Source organism: Ovis canadensis, chromosome 7 (assembly GCF_042477335.2).
Source record: "Ovis canadensis isolate MfBH-ARS-UI-01 breed Bighorn chromosome 7, ARS-UI_OviCan_v2, whole genome shotgun sequence".
Lineage (NCBI taxonomy): Eukaryota > Metazoa > Chordata > Mammalia > Artiodactyla > Bovidae > Ovis > Ovis canadensis.
The window spans coordinates 68,748,040-68,766,462 of record NC_091251.1 but is presented as its reverse complement, the minus strand read 5'-3'; the positions used below and the strand labels follow the sequence as shown (position 1 = coordinate 68,766,462).

Here is an 18,423-nt window from a genome sequence, read left to right as displayed (position 1 = left end):
CAGCCCCTCCTCCATAAGACTACTCTTGTTGACTTTTTAAGGTTTGCTTCAAAACTCTTCCCTAGGTCTAATAATCCAAAGATTTGTTGTTTGTTGTTCAGTCACTCAGTCGTGTCTGACTCTTTGCAACCCCACAGACTGCAGGATGCCAGGTTTCCCTGTCCTTCACCATCTCCAGGAGTTTGCTCAAACTCATGTCCGCTGAGTTGGTGATGACATCCAACCATCTCATCCTCTGTCGTCCCCTTCTCCTCCTGCCTTCAATGTTTCCCAGCATCCGGGTCTTTTCTAATGAGTCAGTTCTTCGAATTAAGTGACCAAAGTATTAGAGTTTCAGCTTTAGCATTAGTCCTTCCAATGAATATTCAGAGTTGATTTCCTTTAGGGTTAACTGGTTTGCTCTTCTTGTAGTTCAAATATTATATCACAAAATTTAGTCCTATCTCAAACATGCTTTCCGGAGAAGGCAATGGCACCCCACTCCAGTACTCTTGCCTGGAGACTCCCATGGATGGTGGAGCCTGGTAGGCTGCAGTGCATGGGGTCGCTAAGAGTCGGATACGACTGAGCGACTTCACTTTCACTTTTCACTTTCATGCACTGGAGAAGGAAATGGCAACCCCCTCCAGCCTTCTTGCCTGGAGAATGCCAGGGATGGAGGAGCCTGGTAGGCTGCCGTCTATGGGGTCACATGACTGAAGCGACTTAGCAGCAGCAGTAGCAGCAAACATGCTTTCACTGAAAGACCTGTTTTTAACCCAAATTCTCTGAAGCTATCCTACCCTTGACCTCTTTCTCTAAGATGCTACTAAAACTCTGTCAACAAATTTGGCTTTGCTTGATCAACAGGTTATTTCGGTGGTCTTTGACACATTATAAGCTCCCTAAGGGAAAGCATAGCGCTTCTTATTTATTCTCTACCCTCTCCTCATCACTGCAGATCGTGATGCACTTGCTCCTTGGAGGGAAAGTTATGACCAACCTAGACAGCATATTAAAAAGCAGAGACATTACTTTGCCAACAAAGGTCCATTTAGTCAAGGCTGTGGTTTTTCCAATAGTCATATATGGATGTGAGAGTTGGGACTATGAAGAAAGCTGAGTGCCAAAGAATTGATCCTTTTGAACTGTGGTGTTGGAGAAGACTCAGTCCCTTGGACTGCAAGGAGATCCAACCAGTCCATCCTAAAGGAGATCAGTCCTGGGTGTTCATTGGAAGGACTGATGTTGAAGCTGAAACTCCAATGCTTTGGTCACCTGATGCAGAGAGCTGACTCATTTGAAAAGACCCTGATGCTGGGAAAGATTGAGGGCAGGAGGAGAAGGGGATGACAGAGGATGAGATGGTTGGATGGCATCACCAACACAACGGACATGGGTTTGGGTGGACTCTGGCAGTTGGTGATGGACAGGGAGGCCTGGCGTGCTGCGGTTCATGGGGTCGCAGAGAAGGACACTACTGAGCGACTGAACTGAACTGAACCCTCTCCTCCTGATGTTCAAACACTGATGGATGGGGGAAGAAAGGTGTCATGAATTTCAGGGGAGCTCCAACAGGCAGAGCAGGGATGTACAGTGGTCAAAGAGGAGCTCTTGTTGTAGAAAAGCGGCATTCACAAATAAGAAATCCTGTGGTTTGGACAACTCTTCCCTTTTTCTTGGTTTCATTTACTCATTGCGTCCTCTTCACACCTGCTATTCAGATGGTATTACTTTTAATATAAAAAAATATAAACCATTCAAACTCCATCCCACTCACTTAACTGCAAGCTAGTATGTGAGCTTTGAAGTGGTCTTTGCCTCCAGCTTGAGGATACGCATAATAATAGATATCGGGTTGCCAAACCTTTGGTTCTCACCAGGAATGGTGATTCGGTCCCTGAAAAAAATATGTTGACCTGTGTCTCTAATTTAATACCTACTACATTTCACATAAATACTGGAAGGCTTCCTGGATTGAATCAGCCATACTAAAATGAATAAATAAATAAGCTTTTTTTTCTTTTTTTGTCCTAGTGGGCCCAAGAGGGTACCAATCTACGTTTCCCACTTACCTCGCTGTACACTCTGGTCCAAATTCTACGCTTCCCTCAGACTGGCTTAGTCCCAGTTCCTGCAACAAGCCAGGTGCTCCCCTCCTCCACGTTGTGGCTCATTCTGTTCCCTCCGCAGGAACAGCCCCCCTCCTCCGCCAGGCCATCTCCTCTAGTTTCAAGGGCTCCTTCTCATTTAGCTGAAAGGTCAGCGGTGGCAACCTCATTTAGAAGCCTGCCTTAGCACTTGACCTTTAACGCGTTTGCCTTCTTCCTTGGCTGTTGCTTTCTAGCCCATCCATCTTCGGGTCCAGCTTCCTAATTCCCAGGGGATGGGGAAGTCTTGCTCCTCTAGGCCGTCCAGTCCCATGCACGTAGTAGGTGTGCAGTAAACGCTCACAAAGAGTTTGACCACCATGTGCTCTAACGCTGGGGCAAGTAGCAGAGCGAAGAGAGCCTGTCTGTTCACCTCCTTGCCAGCTCCCTAGCCCAGCCCAGCGCATCCAACCGGAGGCGGGGGACAAGCCCGCGTACTTCTCTTGCCGCCCCCGCGGCGCGCGGAGCCCAGTCACGGGCGTTGGAAATTCCGGCGCGTGCCGGCGCGCTGGGCCGGGCGGGGGCGGGGGAACCCGTGGAGTGAGCCTGTGACGTACGGGGGCGTGGCTCCAGAGCCTCCGCCCCCTCTTCCTCGCCCTCTCTCGCGGGTCGGGGTTACATGGCGGCGACTGCGGCAAAGCGAGAGCCTCGGAGACGCCGCTGCCGCCAGCACAGCCGGAGACCTGAGCCGACACTGGGGGCTGTCCGTGGGCCCTGCACTCCCTCGATGAGTCGGAGAAGTCCGGTAGGTATATGTGTGTGCGTGTGCGGGGCGCGCCGGCGGGGCGGCTCAGGAGGGCGCCGCGGCGGGCCCGGCGGCTGAGCCGGCTCTCTCCTCCATTGTGTGTGACCCTCCGGCGGCCGTCGCTCAACAAAGGCGCTTTTGTTCCGTCTCCCGCCCGCCCTCGGCCCGCCCGCCGGCTCGCTCTCTCGGGCCTGGCCGGCGCGTCCTCCCGCGGGCCGCCGGCGGCGGGCCGGGGTCCCCGCGTGGGGCCGGCAGAGCGGCCGGCGCGCCCCTCCCACCCGGCACGCCCCTCGCGGGCCGGGGTGCCGGGCCCGGCGGTGCGCGCCGGCCTCGGGCCAGGCTTGCCGGCTGCCTGCCGACCGCTTACGTCTGGCTCCGCAGGTTCGAAACCCGGCCCGGCCGGCGGCGGGCTGACGCGGGGCGGCGGCCGGGAGGGGCTACTCGCCTCAGCAGCGTGAGGTGGCGCGGAGTCTAGCCTTCCTGGCACGCCGCCTTTCGAAATGCTCCCGCGTCTCCTCCCCCATCCCACTCCGGTGACTCGGCCTCAGCTGACTCCGGCCGGGCAAAGTCTCCCAGTGCACAAGGCACATTGCGTAGCGCGCCGCTCACTCGACTCGGCGCAGAGCCCCGAAGTCCTCTGCCCGAGTTGAATCTGGCCGCTAAGGAGGTACAGAAAAACTCCAAATCGGAATTCCTAATTTCTTCCCCCTCCCTCTACTACAGTCTTGTCTGAGCTGCGTTCGGGACGCGCGCAGCGGTGGTGGTCCGTGAAAGTCCCCAAATGAAAACTTGTTTTGTCTGTTCACAGAAAAAGGGCTTCCTCGCTTCTCGGTGCATATTTCTCTGACTTGGTGAGGCTCGTTGATAAGTAAGGATTTTTTTGGCCGCTTTTTGTTCCTTGATTGGTAAGATTGGTTCAGGTGTTAGGTGGGAGCGCTCCGAAGCAGGATCTTTTCGATTCCTTTCCTTTTTGTTTCTACCTTTGCTCGCTCATTGGGAAAGGTCCACTAACGTGAGGTACTGCATTTGCAGCACAATTCGTGTTCTTTTCCTTCATCGCTAAAAATGCCCTCCAAAGTCAGTCTGAGTATTTTTTTTTTTTTTTACAGATACAAGATGATTTATCAAGGGAAAGAAAAATTAACAGGGGACAAAATAGAGCGATAACAGCTTCAGAGTAGTTTTCCGATTGTTTAAGTCGTCTAGCCTTGTTATTTTTTAAAGCTCTGATGGGATGCATCCTCTCTCTTGAACGTTGGGGAACTGAAATGGAAAGAGTAGTCTAATTAGAAGGTTGAAGGGATCAAACAGGACTGGGCCCTGAAAGAAAATTGCCTCTAGAGTTTCTTCTTAGAATGTCAGATATTTATGTTTGAAATAGGCTTGCTAATCGGTGGCAGAGACTTTACATTTCTTGAATGGGTAGTTGTTCCGACATGTTTAGGAAGGGCTTGCTATGTGCCAAGGAGCAGAGAGTCCTTTCACATCACTGAGTAAGAATTGCCTTGTGAAACTTGTAAAATTGCTTATTGGTGTCCTGAATTCAAGAATTGCAGTCGTCTAGGAAATATACCAGATTTGAGCAGGACGTATTTTAATCACCTAAGAATTACTGTTAGAAAAAGAGCTCTGGGAAATGAAGGATTATTTATGAAAACCTTTATCTATGACCATATTTTGTAGTTCAGTTATTTGCAAAAGAGGATTAAAAATGTTTGCTACTTTCTGTGATTAAGAAAGAATCCAGAGAAGATTGATTTGAAGATCAGTTAATTTTGCGATAGAAAAAGTATATGTTCTAATGACAAATGTTAGTACTAAAAGTGTTGCAGCATTTTGCATAAGTTCGTTTAAACATCGTGAGAATTCATAACAGAAAATAGTAAGGTTTGCTGACTCAGGGTACATTGCTGAGGGGATGGGGTCGGGTAGGAGGAAGCTTCGAAGTGCTGCAAGTTTTGAGTTGGGTGATGACTCATCCTGCCCACGGACTGCTACGTGGCCCTTTTTTTTTTATACACTGTATTTTTTTTTTTTAATGATAGGCTAAAATGCTCCTGTCTACATTATAATTCTCTCTCACACAGAGGAGCCACAGATTCTCTAAAAAAGTAATGGCTTCTAAAATTGCATTTTAAAGGGATATCATATATTCTGCAGGTGGAATTTGGTAACATTTGTTGAAAAGAAAGGTAAAATTAATTGCTAGTCAGTTGGGGCAATGAAATATTTGATCCTATGGGTTGGCCAAAAAGTACGTTTGGGTTTTCCTGTAAAATGTTAGGTGAAAACCGGAGGGAACTTTTTGGCCAATGCCACAGCAGTTCCTTGGCTGTTGATGAGAGAGATTTCTTATGGATTTTTTTTACAGATAGTACTTTTATGGTATAGATAGAAATTAACCATTTTGTTTTCATTGGTAATGTAAAAGTTAACTTTGTACTATCTAGAATTTAGTTTGTATTGTAAAAGTACAGCAGTGTTTAATCAGATACAGCTCTGAACATGAGCATTTCACTCTGGTGGAATTATATATAGTGCTTTCTCCTTTTTTCTAATCTATATTAATTTAATAGACTGTAATATATAATAATTTAGTTTAAAAGTTAAAATAGGTATTGTTATAGGCACTATTTTTTCATCAGTCCTTTTGGATTTACATTGAAATTTGGTAATAAAATATTTTGACTGATTGTAGAAAGCCATTGTTTAGCAGGTTGGCCTAAAATAAGATTGAGAAAAAGGGGATTGAGAATAACAATGTGTTTTAAAAGTGAGAAGAAAAACTCGCCACTCTCATATTTTTCTTTGTATATACTATTTATCTTCTCAGTGATTTATTTGAATGGTTTTATGGGCAGTAAAGTGTATTAATGTGAATTAAGTCTTTGAAGAGATTTTGGAAGAACATTGCATGATTTATAGAGGGGAACTTTAGTAAAGTTTAATTCAAACTTTAAAATATACTTCCTACTAAAGCAAATATAAAAATACAAGTATGAAAGTATTAAAGACTTTCAAAAGCCTTTTAGAGGTTGAACATGTATTTCCAGTGTGTGTTTGTGTTTTAAGAATGTAGGTAATTACCTGTCATGCTTAATTCAGAATTTATAAACTGGTTATGTTAGTCTGTCTTCCTTCTATGAGGTATTGACTTATGAAATGATGATGAGCCTCCCTGTTGCTATACAGTTCTGAGTTTGCATTGCCCACTTGAATTCTATGTTACTTTAGGGCCCCTGTTAAAATAGAACATGCCTCAATAGTAAATTCTTTGTAGCATTGTTGGCTTCCTACTGTCAGCTCCTTCAGCCTGATTTGTGGGCTGTTAACATTACCCTATAGCCTGCTAGAGATATGGAGATTTTGGTTGGTTTTATTGCTCAGTCCTGATTGAGACTTTACAAAAACAAAAATGTTATTGTAGTTACTGTTTTTTTTTTCCCCCTTGGGAGTTGCTTTTCATGTGGAACTGATGCCTTTAATAGTGGCATGGGCAGAGTCCACCAATGTTTCTTTTCCTTCTGAACTGCATATTTGGAAAGTGTAGTGTATCCCCTTTGATATGTTTTAAAAGGTTTATCTTACATAACATGTCCACCTTTTAAATCCATTTCTGAAAAAGTATACAGAGATTGCAGCAAATGACATTTTCCCATTGATTTTCATTTAAATTTGATGTCTTTTTCATAGGGGAAGAAAAATTTTAATTCAGGAAAGAGACTGTCTCTTCAGAATGTGAGAAATCTATGTGCATTTAATTCTGTACAACCATAAAACTATAAAATGTTAGTTTTTACCGAGGGGTCCTGGACATTTTATCTTCCCCCAGGTACATCATTTGACTGCTCAAGAAACTGAGGCCCAGAGTGATCTAAAATCTTGGTACAGGTGATTTCTGAACCAGTAGTATAAGCATCATTTGGGAGTTAAATGCAGAATCCTGACCCCATCTCAAGACTTATTTAGAAGCTACAGTTTAACTAGATTCTCAAGTGATTCAAACACATGTTCATTTCTGGAAACACTGCTAAGTGATGCATACCTAAGTTGCTCCGCTGGTTAGTGACTGACTTGGAAAACTCAGGTCTTCTGAGTGGCTCTTTCCATTGACTCTCCTGAAAAACATCAAAAGGAAGATTGAGAATCTAATCACTGTCCAATAGAACTTTCTGTGACGATAGAAGTATTAGTATTTTACTCTGTGTTGTCCAGTGAGATAATCACTAGCCACGTGACAGTTGAGCATTTGACAGGTGGCTAGTATACCCAAGGAACTGAATTTTTAATTATATGTATTTCTAATTAATTTATGCTTCACTGCATGAAGTTAGTGGCTACTGTATTGGACAGCACATATTTAGATGATCTTTGCCCACATTAAGTTTAAAATTATTTAAGCTGTAATTTAATAACTGATTAGGCTTAATTTGGGATTCCCTGATGGCTCAGATGGTCAAGAGTCTGCCTGCAATGTGGGAGGCCTGGGTTCAATCCCTGGATTGGGAAGATCCCCTGGAGAAGGAAATGGCAACCCACTCCAGTATTCTTGCCTGGAAAATCCCATGGATGGAGGAGCCTTGTGGGCAACAGTCCATGAGGTCGCAACAAAGTCGGACAGGATTAAGCAACTTCACTTCCCTTAGACTTAATTTAATAATTTCGTCCTAATTTACAAATTGGAGTGATGGTAGGTTTCTAACTACCTACACCCCTAAAATGCCTAGGTATTAGTTGTTATTATAAAGCAATGCCAATTTTCTGATATACTCCTGTGTTCAATAGTATAGATAATCTAAGCTGCAAGAATATCTATTTCCCCATTTGTCTCAATCACTTGGATTTAAAAATATTAAAAATAACCTGTTAGGGACTTCCCTGGTGGTCCAGTGGCTGAGACTCCACACTCCCAGTGCAGGGGCCTGGGTTCAATCCCTAGTCAGGAAACGAGATCCCACATGCCCCAACTAAGGGTATGCATGCCACAACTGAAAATCCCAAAGGCTGTGACTAAGACCTGGTTTGGCCAAGTAAGTAAATATTTAAAATAAATAACCTGTTAAGTAAATGTTCCTCAATTATCTTATGGATAGCATTGAGGGGACAGTTTTTACCTCTGGCGTAATATCTCCAGGTCATTTGGCAGCTGCCAGATTGATCTGCCTTTTGTTGTATTATTTCCAGGTGTAGAAACATTGAGTGGTTCTTAACCTTCCACCTTATGCAGTGGGAAGATTCTAACCCTAGAGTAAGTCAGAGTGACCTGCATCCAAATCTTGCATGATTTTGGTGAATTTGCTTTATCTTTTGGAGTGAAGTGCTCTTGTTTGTAAAATGAGACTTAAAAGGTGGTGGTTCTGAGTAACAGAAATAGTTTTTTTACTTAGAAAATGTGTGTGTGCTCAACCATGTCCGATTCTTTGTGAACCCATAGACTGGTAGCCCTCCATTCTCCTCTGTCCAATTTCTGATCAAGATTACTGGAGTGAGTTGCCATTTCCTTCTCCAGGCCTGCTTCCTGACCCAGGGATCAAACCCACATCTCCCACTTCTCTTGCATTGTAGGTGATTCTTTACTGCTGAGCCACCAAGGAATCCCCCCTTAGAAAATGCCTGGCACTTAGGGACACTCAGTAAATTTGAATTACCTTCCCTTTCCCTTGTTCTGAGCTTCGTACAGCCTGTATTTAGTTTTATGTTTAAAATTCTGATTTTAAATCTTGTTGGTTCCCACCAATTACATGGCTTTTTGCCTTGCTTCATTCATGTATATCCCTAGTACATTCCTCCACTTGTGCTCTGAATTCCTTCACTGGATCTTTTTTTTTTATTTTAAGAATTTTTTGATGTGAACCATTTTTAAAGTCTTTATTGAACTTGTTACAATATTGCTTCTGTTTCAGTTTTCTGGCCAAGAGGTATGTGGGATCATAGCTCCCTGACCAGGGATCGAAGCATCACCCCCTGCATTAGAAAGTGAAATCTTAACCGCTGGACCACCAGGGGAGTCCCATTCTCTTAACTTCTTCAGGACTCGTCTCTTGCCTGCCTCATGAATTTTGCCCCTTCTATTGGACTGTCTTTGAAAAAGTGAAAAGTAAAAGTGCCAATTCAACTCTTTGCAACCCCATGGGCTGTAGCTCTCCAGGCTCCTCTGTTCTTGGAATTATCTAGGCAAGAATACTGCAGTGGGTAGCCATTCCTTTCTCCCGGGGATCTTCTTGACCTAGGGATCGGAACCCGGTATCTTTATTGATATACAGATGTGCTTAGAGAGCTATACTAAACAGTAGCCACTAGCCACATTTGGCTATTTAAACAAAAATTATATCAGTTCCTTAGTCATGCTAATTACATTTTACTTGCTTGGTATCCATGTGTAGCTATTGGCTTCTGTACTGGACAGTGTAGATATAGAGTAGAAATCTCTTACAGACCCTCTCCTGATTCCACATTTTTCTCTTCTAGCTATTGCCTCTAGCTATTGCTTCTAGCTATTTCTCTAGTCCACTTTCAAGCATATTTTCAAGAACTGTCATTGTGTTCTCGTTCCACTTTGCTTTGTTCTCCAACTCCAGACTTCTGTCACCATCTCACCACTAAAAGTACTCTAGTCAGGGTTACCAGCGATACCATTTACCAAATCCATCTTAAGGGATCTTACAGCAACATTCAGTATTGTTAACAGTTTCTTGCCTATTCACCTGCTTCTCTTAGTTTATGGGACACATATTTTTTTCCCCTCCTACTTCACACCTTGTCATACATTAACAGGTTTCTCTCTCCTCTCCTGCCTTTAAATACTGGCATATCCCAGAGGTTGGTCCGGGCTTCCCTGGTAGCTCAGCTGGTAAAGAATCCACCTGCAGTGTAGGATACCTAGGTTCAGTTCCTGGGTTGGGAAGATCCCGTGGAGGAGGGCATGGCAAACCACTCCAGTATTCTTATCTGGAGAAACCCCATGGACAGAGGAGCCTGATGGGCTACAGTCTACGGGGTCGCAAAGAGTTGGACACGACTGAGCAACTAAGCACACAGAGGTTGGTCCTGGACTTTCTTCCCCTTCTCTTAGTTCTTTCCATAGATGATCTCATTCAATTTAGTTTTTAAAATACTATCTACATGTGAATAATTATCAAATATATGTTTCTGGTTTAAATATCTCACCTGAATAGACTTAATGTGTCCAAAATAAAAGAACTCCTTCTCTTACAGTGTTATCCAAGTCTCCTCCATCTCAGTAATTGGCACCTAAGAGTTATGCTTAAAACCTATGTTTTCCTGTATCCTCCGCCATATCCAATCCATCGCCAGGTTTTCTTGGTCCCCAGAATATTAGGGTTGTCCTCTTTTTCTTCCTCATTTCTACCAGCCTGGTCTCAGTCGCCATTATCTCATGTGGCCTGCTGAAACAGCTTTTAACTGGTCTCTGCTTTCACTTGACCATCTTCTTCAGTGCATTCTCCTCCCAGTAGCTAGAATTATCTTGGAAACATGCAACCATGCCAGTTGTCTGCTTAAAATTCTTCAATAGCTTTCTTAGTGATAAAATTCAGAATCGTGTGTCTTGTTCGCATCAGACCCTGCTCCCTTTACTAAGGACGCCATCAGTACACTGGCTTCTTTTCTTTTCCTCCACAATTCCAAGTTACATCCTGATCTAGATTGTATTTGCTTTCCCCTCTGTTTGGGATCCTCTTTTTCCATCTCTTAGTAATGCTGCTTCCATCTTACTGTTCAGGCTTCAGCATCTTAGATGGCCATTTCCAAGCCACTCCATCAGAGCACTTGGCCAAACCTGAAGTGCTGCTTACTTGTAAGTCTTTTCTCATTAGAGTGTAAACTGTGTGGAAGCAGAAGAACCTTAATTGTCTTATTCTCCACTGTGCCATAGAGCAGTGCTTGACACATGCCAAGTGCTCAGTAAATTTTTATGCACCTATAAAATGTTTGGCTCCCTTAAATTTCTGAAGGGAAAAAGTATGTTAACGATTGCATTGTAGTCATTGTAAGATAATTCTGAACTGAGTTTTTTAGCTCTCTGTACATTATTGGTACAGTTGCAAAAACTTAAATGGGATCTGAGTATTAGATGGTAATGGGTATGCCAGTGTCAATTTTCTGATTTTGATTGTATTCTGGTTATGTGGAAGAATGTCTTGTCTATAAGAGACATACTAGGGTTGGGAAGGAAGGTATAGTGTACTTGTCAATAAATTACATTACTATTAGAAAGAAGCATGGGCTTTGGACTGAAACCTGAGGTTCAAATTCTGGCTCTCAGTGTGTGACTTTTAATGCATTATTTAAATTCTCTAAAAATCTCAGGACCCATTTTGCAGTGTTGTTAGGAGGATTTAGTGCAAGAGTAGTATGCTTCACACAATACATTCTTATGCTTGCTGCTTTCTATATTTAAAAAAATCTATTGTCATGTTCAGTGCTGTGACTTCCTTTATAATCCAGATTTTTTCATTAATTGCTTTTGTAAGCGCTGATAATGTAAGATAAATATGTACCAGATGGTGTTATTTATATCCTCAAGTTAAAACTTTTTGAACTGTATTCCATAATGTAGTTTTAAAATTCTTAAAAACTGTATACTTTTAAGTTAAAAAGTAGAGCCTCTCAAAATTATTTCAATTAAAATATGTGGGAAAAAATAATAAAATATGTGTTTGTCTTGAGTAACATGGTAAATTTTTATCTTCTTTGAAATTGTCAGTGCATCTGTGGTATTTAAATGCTAATATATTAGTTTGTATTATTATTGATGTAAAAATACACAAAAATTGCCTAGCAAAATGAATCATCACTTATAATTGGTGATTTATTTAGTTTTCTCTTTTTCTTTCCCTTCACTCCCCTTGATGGGATATTATTAAGTAAACATAATGACCAAAAAGGAACTTCCCAGGTGGCTAAGTGGTAAAGAACACACCTGCCAATGCAGGAAATGCACGAGATGTGGATTTGATCCCTGGGTCAGGAGGTCCCCTGCAGAAGGAAGTGGCAAACCAGTCCAGTATTCTTGCCTGGAAAATTCCATGGACAGAGGAGCCTGGCAGGCTACAGTCCATGGGGTCGCAAAGGAGTTGAACATGACTTTTGACTAAAACAACACATACAGCAACGACAGATGACCAGAAAGGGAGAAGGTGTTTAAGGATAACCCCGGAGCCTTTTTATTTTTTCAGTGTATTATTTCACAGTCTATTTTAAATAATATAAACTGCTTCACTAACACTGCAGACCTGAAGACTGCATGATTCAGGTTACCCTTGTAACCCACTGTGTTCTTAGGTTTCACTTTTACATATGCTGTGACCCCAGTACATTACTGCTTTTGCTTTAAACAGTCAGTAGGCTCTTAAAGACATTTAAACATGTGGTTTTGTTTTTTTTTTTTAAGGCTTTTTGTTTTTTCCAATTATTTATGCTTTCTGTAGATCTTCCATTTGGTTCATCTTCATGATAACAAACTTAGCATTTCTTGTAATGGGAATCTGTTGGAGACAAATTCTTTTCACTTTTTTCTCTTTAAAAATGTTTTTGTTTTGTTCTTTTTGAAGTATGTTTCCCTCAGTGTGGACTTCTGGGCTGGTCGTTTCTTTTGACACTTGAGAGATGATGTTCTGTTGTCTTTAGATTTTGTGTTTGTCAACCTTTGTTCCTATTGTATTTCCCTAGTATATACTTTTTTCTCTTTCATAGTTGCTTTTAAGAGTTGCTCTTTACCAGGACTTCCCTGGTAGCTCAGATGGTAAAGTGTCTTGCTTACGATGCGGGAGACCTGGGTTCGATCCCTGGGTTGGGAAGATCCTCTGGAGAAGGAAATGGCAACCCACTCCAGTACTCTTGCCTGGAAAATCCCATGGACAGAGGAGCGTGGTGGGCTACAGCCCACGGGGTCGCAAAGAGTCGGACACGACTGAGCGACTTCACTTATTCCCACTCTCTAACTAGATATGATTTTCTTTGTATTTATCCTGCTTGCAGTTCATTGACCTTCCAGGTCTGCGAGTTGATATCTTTATCAATTTGGGGAAGTTTTTGCCCATTGTCTCATCACATACTTCTGCCCTGTCAGCTTTGTAAATCATGTCAGCTTTCTGAACTACTTTTCAGCCTTGCTGCTGGCTCTTTGGATTGCTTGGACATTTTCTTTGATTTCCAGTACCACCTCAGGTTTTCTTTACATCAGGTTTTTGCCTATTTCCTTAGGAAGAATATTTGCCTTATACTCAAGAGTGCCTTTGAGGGATTTATCTCATACTTCCTGTCTTGACCTCCACCTTAAGAGGGGCATCTGTCTTGGACAAAATGGATGCCCGTATGCTTCATGGGGTTTTCTCTCAGCTTTCCTGACGTGGCTTCAGACTTGCACTCTTAGTGAAGACCCATGGGGAAGGATTGGCAGGTAGGGCTTGTAACTGGGCTTCCTCTGAATTCTAATCTGTTACCTGAACCCGCATGCGGCAAATATCGTTGTTTATAAATTTGACTGGTTTCTTCTTCGTCCTGTTAGTGGAAAATATCTTGTTCTCTTACAACTTTATGAGAAATGAGAATAGCCATGGTCTCTTGTGTTAGGAAGGGCTTAACATTTTCTAGAGTTTAGAGTTCTTTGCATCCTTAGCTTTCTGATGTATTTCTTAATTACAGTTCTGTAGCTTACTCAGTTTATCGTGGTTTATCAGGAGAGAGTAATGGTGTCTTGCAACTTTCTGCATTTTAATCAGAAGTGGAAATCCTGAGTCTTTCACTAAACTTAAAATATTTTGGAGCTAGAAGAGACTGTAGAAATCATGGAGTTTAGCTACATCATTTTCCTGATGAGGAACTGAGACATAGTAATATGAGAGGCTTTGATTACACAGCTAGTTTAGCCGCAGATCCTGGGCTAAAGTTCAGATCACTTTAGTTCATGTTTCTTTGTTTTTAATATGAGGTTAGTGACATCAGATGAGAAGTTTTCAACAGTATCAGACTGTCATGTGACTCTGATAAGAGACTTACGCTATTTTTTTTTTTTAATTTGGCTGCATCAGGTCTTCGTAGCGGCTCACAGGCTCTAGAACTCAGGCTCAATCGTTATGATGCCTGGGCTTCATTGCTCCATAGCACGTGGAATCTTCTGGGACCAGGGATTAAACCTGTGTCCCCTGCATTGGAAGGTAGATTCTTAACCACTTGACCATCAGGAAAGTCCCTACTTACACTATTTTCTGTCTTACAAGCTTTCTTGTTTAGGTTTGGAGAAAATGAGAAACAAAGGAGAAAAGATATTCCAGAAAAGCTATATGCCATTCTGAATAATTTTTTTTTTAATTGGGCACACTCTTAAGTAAGCATGTGGTTGTCTCTATTTGGTGGGGATCCAGACATGTTTTATGTGGCCTTGCGCAGTGGGACCTTCTTCAGACCCTCACCAGGGTTAGCTCAGAAATGACAGCTGTTGTATTTGATGCCAGTCTGGAAAGCTGTGGTGCTTTTAGATTCTCCTAACATGGGATAAAGAGCAGTACAATCAGTACTGGCATGATCTTCCATATCTTCACAATACCTACCTGCTCGGCTAGCAGGACTTTTTACAGAGTCCTGCTCATCTGGTTATATAGGGCACTGCGTAAGTGGTGCAGTCCCCCTCCATTACCTCAGCAAATCAAACTAGGAGCTATAACAGAGCTAACGTTTTTCTGTTTCTTCAGTCCAGCTGGGTTGAAGTCAATTGCTTTCTTCGTGTGTTGACAGACCTATATGTTCACCATAGGGTGAGACTCCTGGGCTAATGGCTGGAAAGGAAAGCACCATATCTGGAGTCATCATGGATGTTCCCACATGGTAGGTCAGAATGTGATCAGATCCTGAAAAAATTGAGGGTAGAGCTTGTGTTCTCCAAAGCTTTCTCCTACCAAGTAGAATATGTTATTTACATTAATTCATTCAATAGTATTTAAGGTGCCTACCATCAGGAGCTATGCTCAGAAAATGTCAGTAAAGGTACTTAGTCCCAAACCTTTAAAAATAGAACTGCAGCAAGAGGGAAGGGAGTGGTGCCCTAGAAAATGAATATTGGAGGATTTGAAGATTAGAGGGTGGATTAAATGAGATTGGGGATGGATGGCAAAAGACAAAGGAAGGAAAATGGTATAGAAAAGAGAAAGCAAGCCTAGTGGGACAGAGAGAAGTCTACTACAATGGAATCTACTGCAGTGGAATACAATGCTCTAGGAGTATGTGCTCCATGAGGCTTTTTTTTTTTTTTTTAACTATTTTGATCCCTTCTATGCCTTAATACCTAAGACAGTGCCTGGCATTTGACAAGCGCTCAAGGTTTTGTTGAATAAAAATGTAGTGGATGGATGGAAGAATTGAGACAAACACTGAAAGCTCTTAAAAACTGCTTTTGGGCCATTTTGGGATTACATTTCCTTACTGCATTGAAGTTGGTGCCACCATGTGACCTGCTTTGGCCAGTAAAATGAGTAGAAGTGAAGTGTATGATTTGTTGGACGAAGGTTTATGAATCATTGGGGCTGTCCAGGTAGATTGGTGGTAAAGATCCTGCCTCCCAGTGCAGGATATGTGGGTTCTATCCCTGGATCAGGAAGATCCCCTGGAGGACATGGCAGCCTACTCCAGTATTCTTGCCAGGATAATCCTTAAGACAGAAGAGCCTGGCAGGCTACAGTCCATGGAGTTGTGAACAGCTGGACATGACTGAGCACGCACAATGTTACCTATCAGTGAGATATTCTCATTTCTTTCCCTCTGGCGCATTGAGTGGCTGTGATAGAGGTGATATAGCTCCTTCAGGAGTTTAGATAACAGCTATGTTTCACTTGTTGCATGAGCCAGACTTAAAAAGTCTTTTTACTCACTGAGGTTTGGGGGTTATTTGTTACTATAACACTGTACAACCTGTCTCTCGACTACTATAGAAATTTGTATTCATATTTGTTTGGTTGGAATCATCAGATTTCCAAAGGTACTTGAAGAAGAAGGATGCCCAAATGTCTTCTGCTTATGTATTTGCCCCAGTGTTTCCTTGCCATTGGTTAGGAGAGGAGTCTTAGAAATGACGGCTCTGGCAGGAGGAAGATAGGAAGGGGTTGAAGGGTTAATATAATTATTTTAAATTTTCCAGCCATAAATTTGTAGATGGGATTTTGTTTGTTTAATGTTAATTTTATAGCAATTTCAATCACAGTTCCACCATTCTGGGTGTGCTACTGTATTAAGTAGGAGCAAAAACTAGTCAGGTTAGAAAATTGTACTGTGCTTTCATAGGTCATAGATTTTTAGAATTGGAAGGGTCTTTAGAGATCGTGTGACTGGTTTATCTGGTCTGTAAAGTTCTGATATTCCAATGTGAGTACCCAGAGTAAATAGCAACTAGATACGAGCATCAAAATAAACATATGACATTTATCTTACAATGGCCTTTTAAATGGTTGAAGTCCCTAATGTTAAAATGCATTTAGGCAGAGGTTCAGACAATTTAAGAACAGAAGTTAGGACTAGAAGAGAAGTTTTTAAAAAACTGGTTACTTTGTTAGAAGCTATGTAAGTATCCATCTTTGAAAGTCTGTCTCTGTAGCTAATGGTAGTTACTGATAGCAGGCAAAAGCCCCTTCGGCTTTGATGCTTAAGTGTTAAGGTCCTCCCTCTCACACCGAGTTCCTGAGATGATTCACTGACACTGGTTTGCACTTCAGACCTCCTTGAGGCCCAGATCCTGAGAGGGGTCCCTGATAACTGAGGGCTATCCTGCGTTAGGAGTAAGAGCTTTGTCAGGAATGCCTATGAGCAAGCAGTTAAGCTGTAGTCTTTGGCCTTCTCTGCCCTGGAAGCTTAGTAGCTTTGATGAGAGTTTGAGAACATGATCTTAGGGAAGGGTGAATTTGCTATAACAACACCTCTCTGTGCCAGGGTTAGGAAACAGTCCTAGGTGAATGTAAGTAGAGCTCAACCTTTCCCTTCTCTCCAAAAGTAACTGAGCTTTGGCTGAGATGTGAGGCTGGCTGAATGCTGGTTAACTCAGGTTACTCAGTTGACCCTGGAGAAGAGCTAAATAGGCAAGAGCTGGTGAGGGGTGGGGGTGAGTGAGTGAGTGAATGTGATCAGGCCAGATGACCCAAGTCAGCATTTAACCTGAGAAGCAGCAGAATAGAAGATGGAAGAGAATATCAGGCAAATAACCTTTATATTTAAGGCCCTCACCTCAAACTTTGTACTTGCTGACACTGACCGAGTTGTTCCTGGATAAGAAAGGAAAGAAAATCGAATTTCTGTAGAATGTGGAAGTGAGGCTGCTGGTGCTGCTGCTAAGTCACTTCAGTCGTGTCCGATTCCATGCGACCCCATAGACGGCAGCCCACCAGGTTCCCCCGTCCCTGGGGTTCTCCAGGCAGGAACACTGGAGTGGGTCGCCATTTCCTCCTCCAATGCATGAAAGCAGAGTGAAGTTATTCTACTGTCTTTTTTATTTCTTTCTTTTGTGTTTTATGACTTCATACACTTAGGCCTGACTCAGTACCTGCATTTCTCTTGGTGATGGAGTGAGCTAAGTGACAGAAAGCAGAAGGCAATTTAGGGAAGAAAAAGCTCGAGGCAACATTTGTGGCTAATGTAGTTTCAGGGAACTATCTTGTAAGTGTTGGAAGCTGGTACTCAGCCTGGCTACACAGAGAGCTTTTACTTCCATGTTATGGTGAATCACTAAAAGAGGACCAAAGAGCCAACTTCGTTCTTATAAATCATTCTCTGCACTTCATTTTTATTTACCAAATTGTTAAAAACAAAGCAACCTCAGCTTATCTAATTAAAACTTAACCAGTGATCTCTCTCCAAGCAACACAGTATCAGCACTCAGGTTAGTAGGAATGGGAAACATTTGGAGACATAGAAATTAAAAAGGTGGTGGGAAGGGTCATTTTAAAGTTACTGTCCTGTCTTGGTTTTCCCTTTCCTCCCTTGAAGTGTGTAGAAAGTGCAAAAGGAAGGAGAACTGCACATCTTGAGTCTGAGCCTTGGACTTTGCTTTTGTGAAGTTAAACATGATAGATGGTGGAGAAAATGGTATAAATGAGACATTCTAGAGGTCGCTGAGGTGGATGGAGGATGCCCTGACCAGTAATCTGCTGATCCAGCTTAGTTGCAGTTGTATGCCCAATGACTGCCTGGTGGATGTGAAAGATGGAGGTGATTGGACAAGATCAGGATTTGAAATGTAACTGCTGTAAGGGTCATAGTGATAAGGAAGAAGCTGTTTTCATGGTCACTAAGGAGGAGCATGGGAGGCCTTTGGCTTTTTATGGCTTCCAGAGGCACCTATCCTGACTGCTTTAATTAGGTCAGATCACCCAGTGTCTAGGCTCTCACAGCATCCTGTACTGCTATTTCCCTCCTGCATTCCCTTTTTTCCTATCGTTTTTATTGTTTGTTTCCAACTGTACTATAAACTTCATGAGGGCAGGAGTCAAGCCTATTTTTACTTAGCATTTTATCTGCAGTGCTTAGGATGCTGACAAGTACATAACACAA

General features: G+C 42.5%; 1 protein-coding gene across 4 annotated transcripts in view; it reads left to right on the top strand.

Moving 5' to 3' along the window:
* The first annotated feature begins 2,709 nt into the window (after positions 1 to 2,709).
* Positions 2,710 to 18,423, top strand: part of MAPK6 (mitogen-activated protein kinase 6) — a 33,461-nt gene continuing 17,747 nt past the window's right edge. Inside the window, exon 1 of one of the 4 annotated variants that reach the window (XM_069596503.1) lies at positions 2,710 to 2,874. The gene's annotated coding sequence lies outside the window, so the exon portion shown is untranslated. Of the gene's footprint in view, positions 2,875 to 3,181; positions 3,542 to 14,628; positions 14,719 to 18,423 lie in introns of those variants that run through there. The other 3 variants (XM_069596506.1, XM_069596504.1, XM_069596505.1) reach the window with 3 other exon arrangements.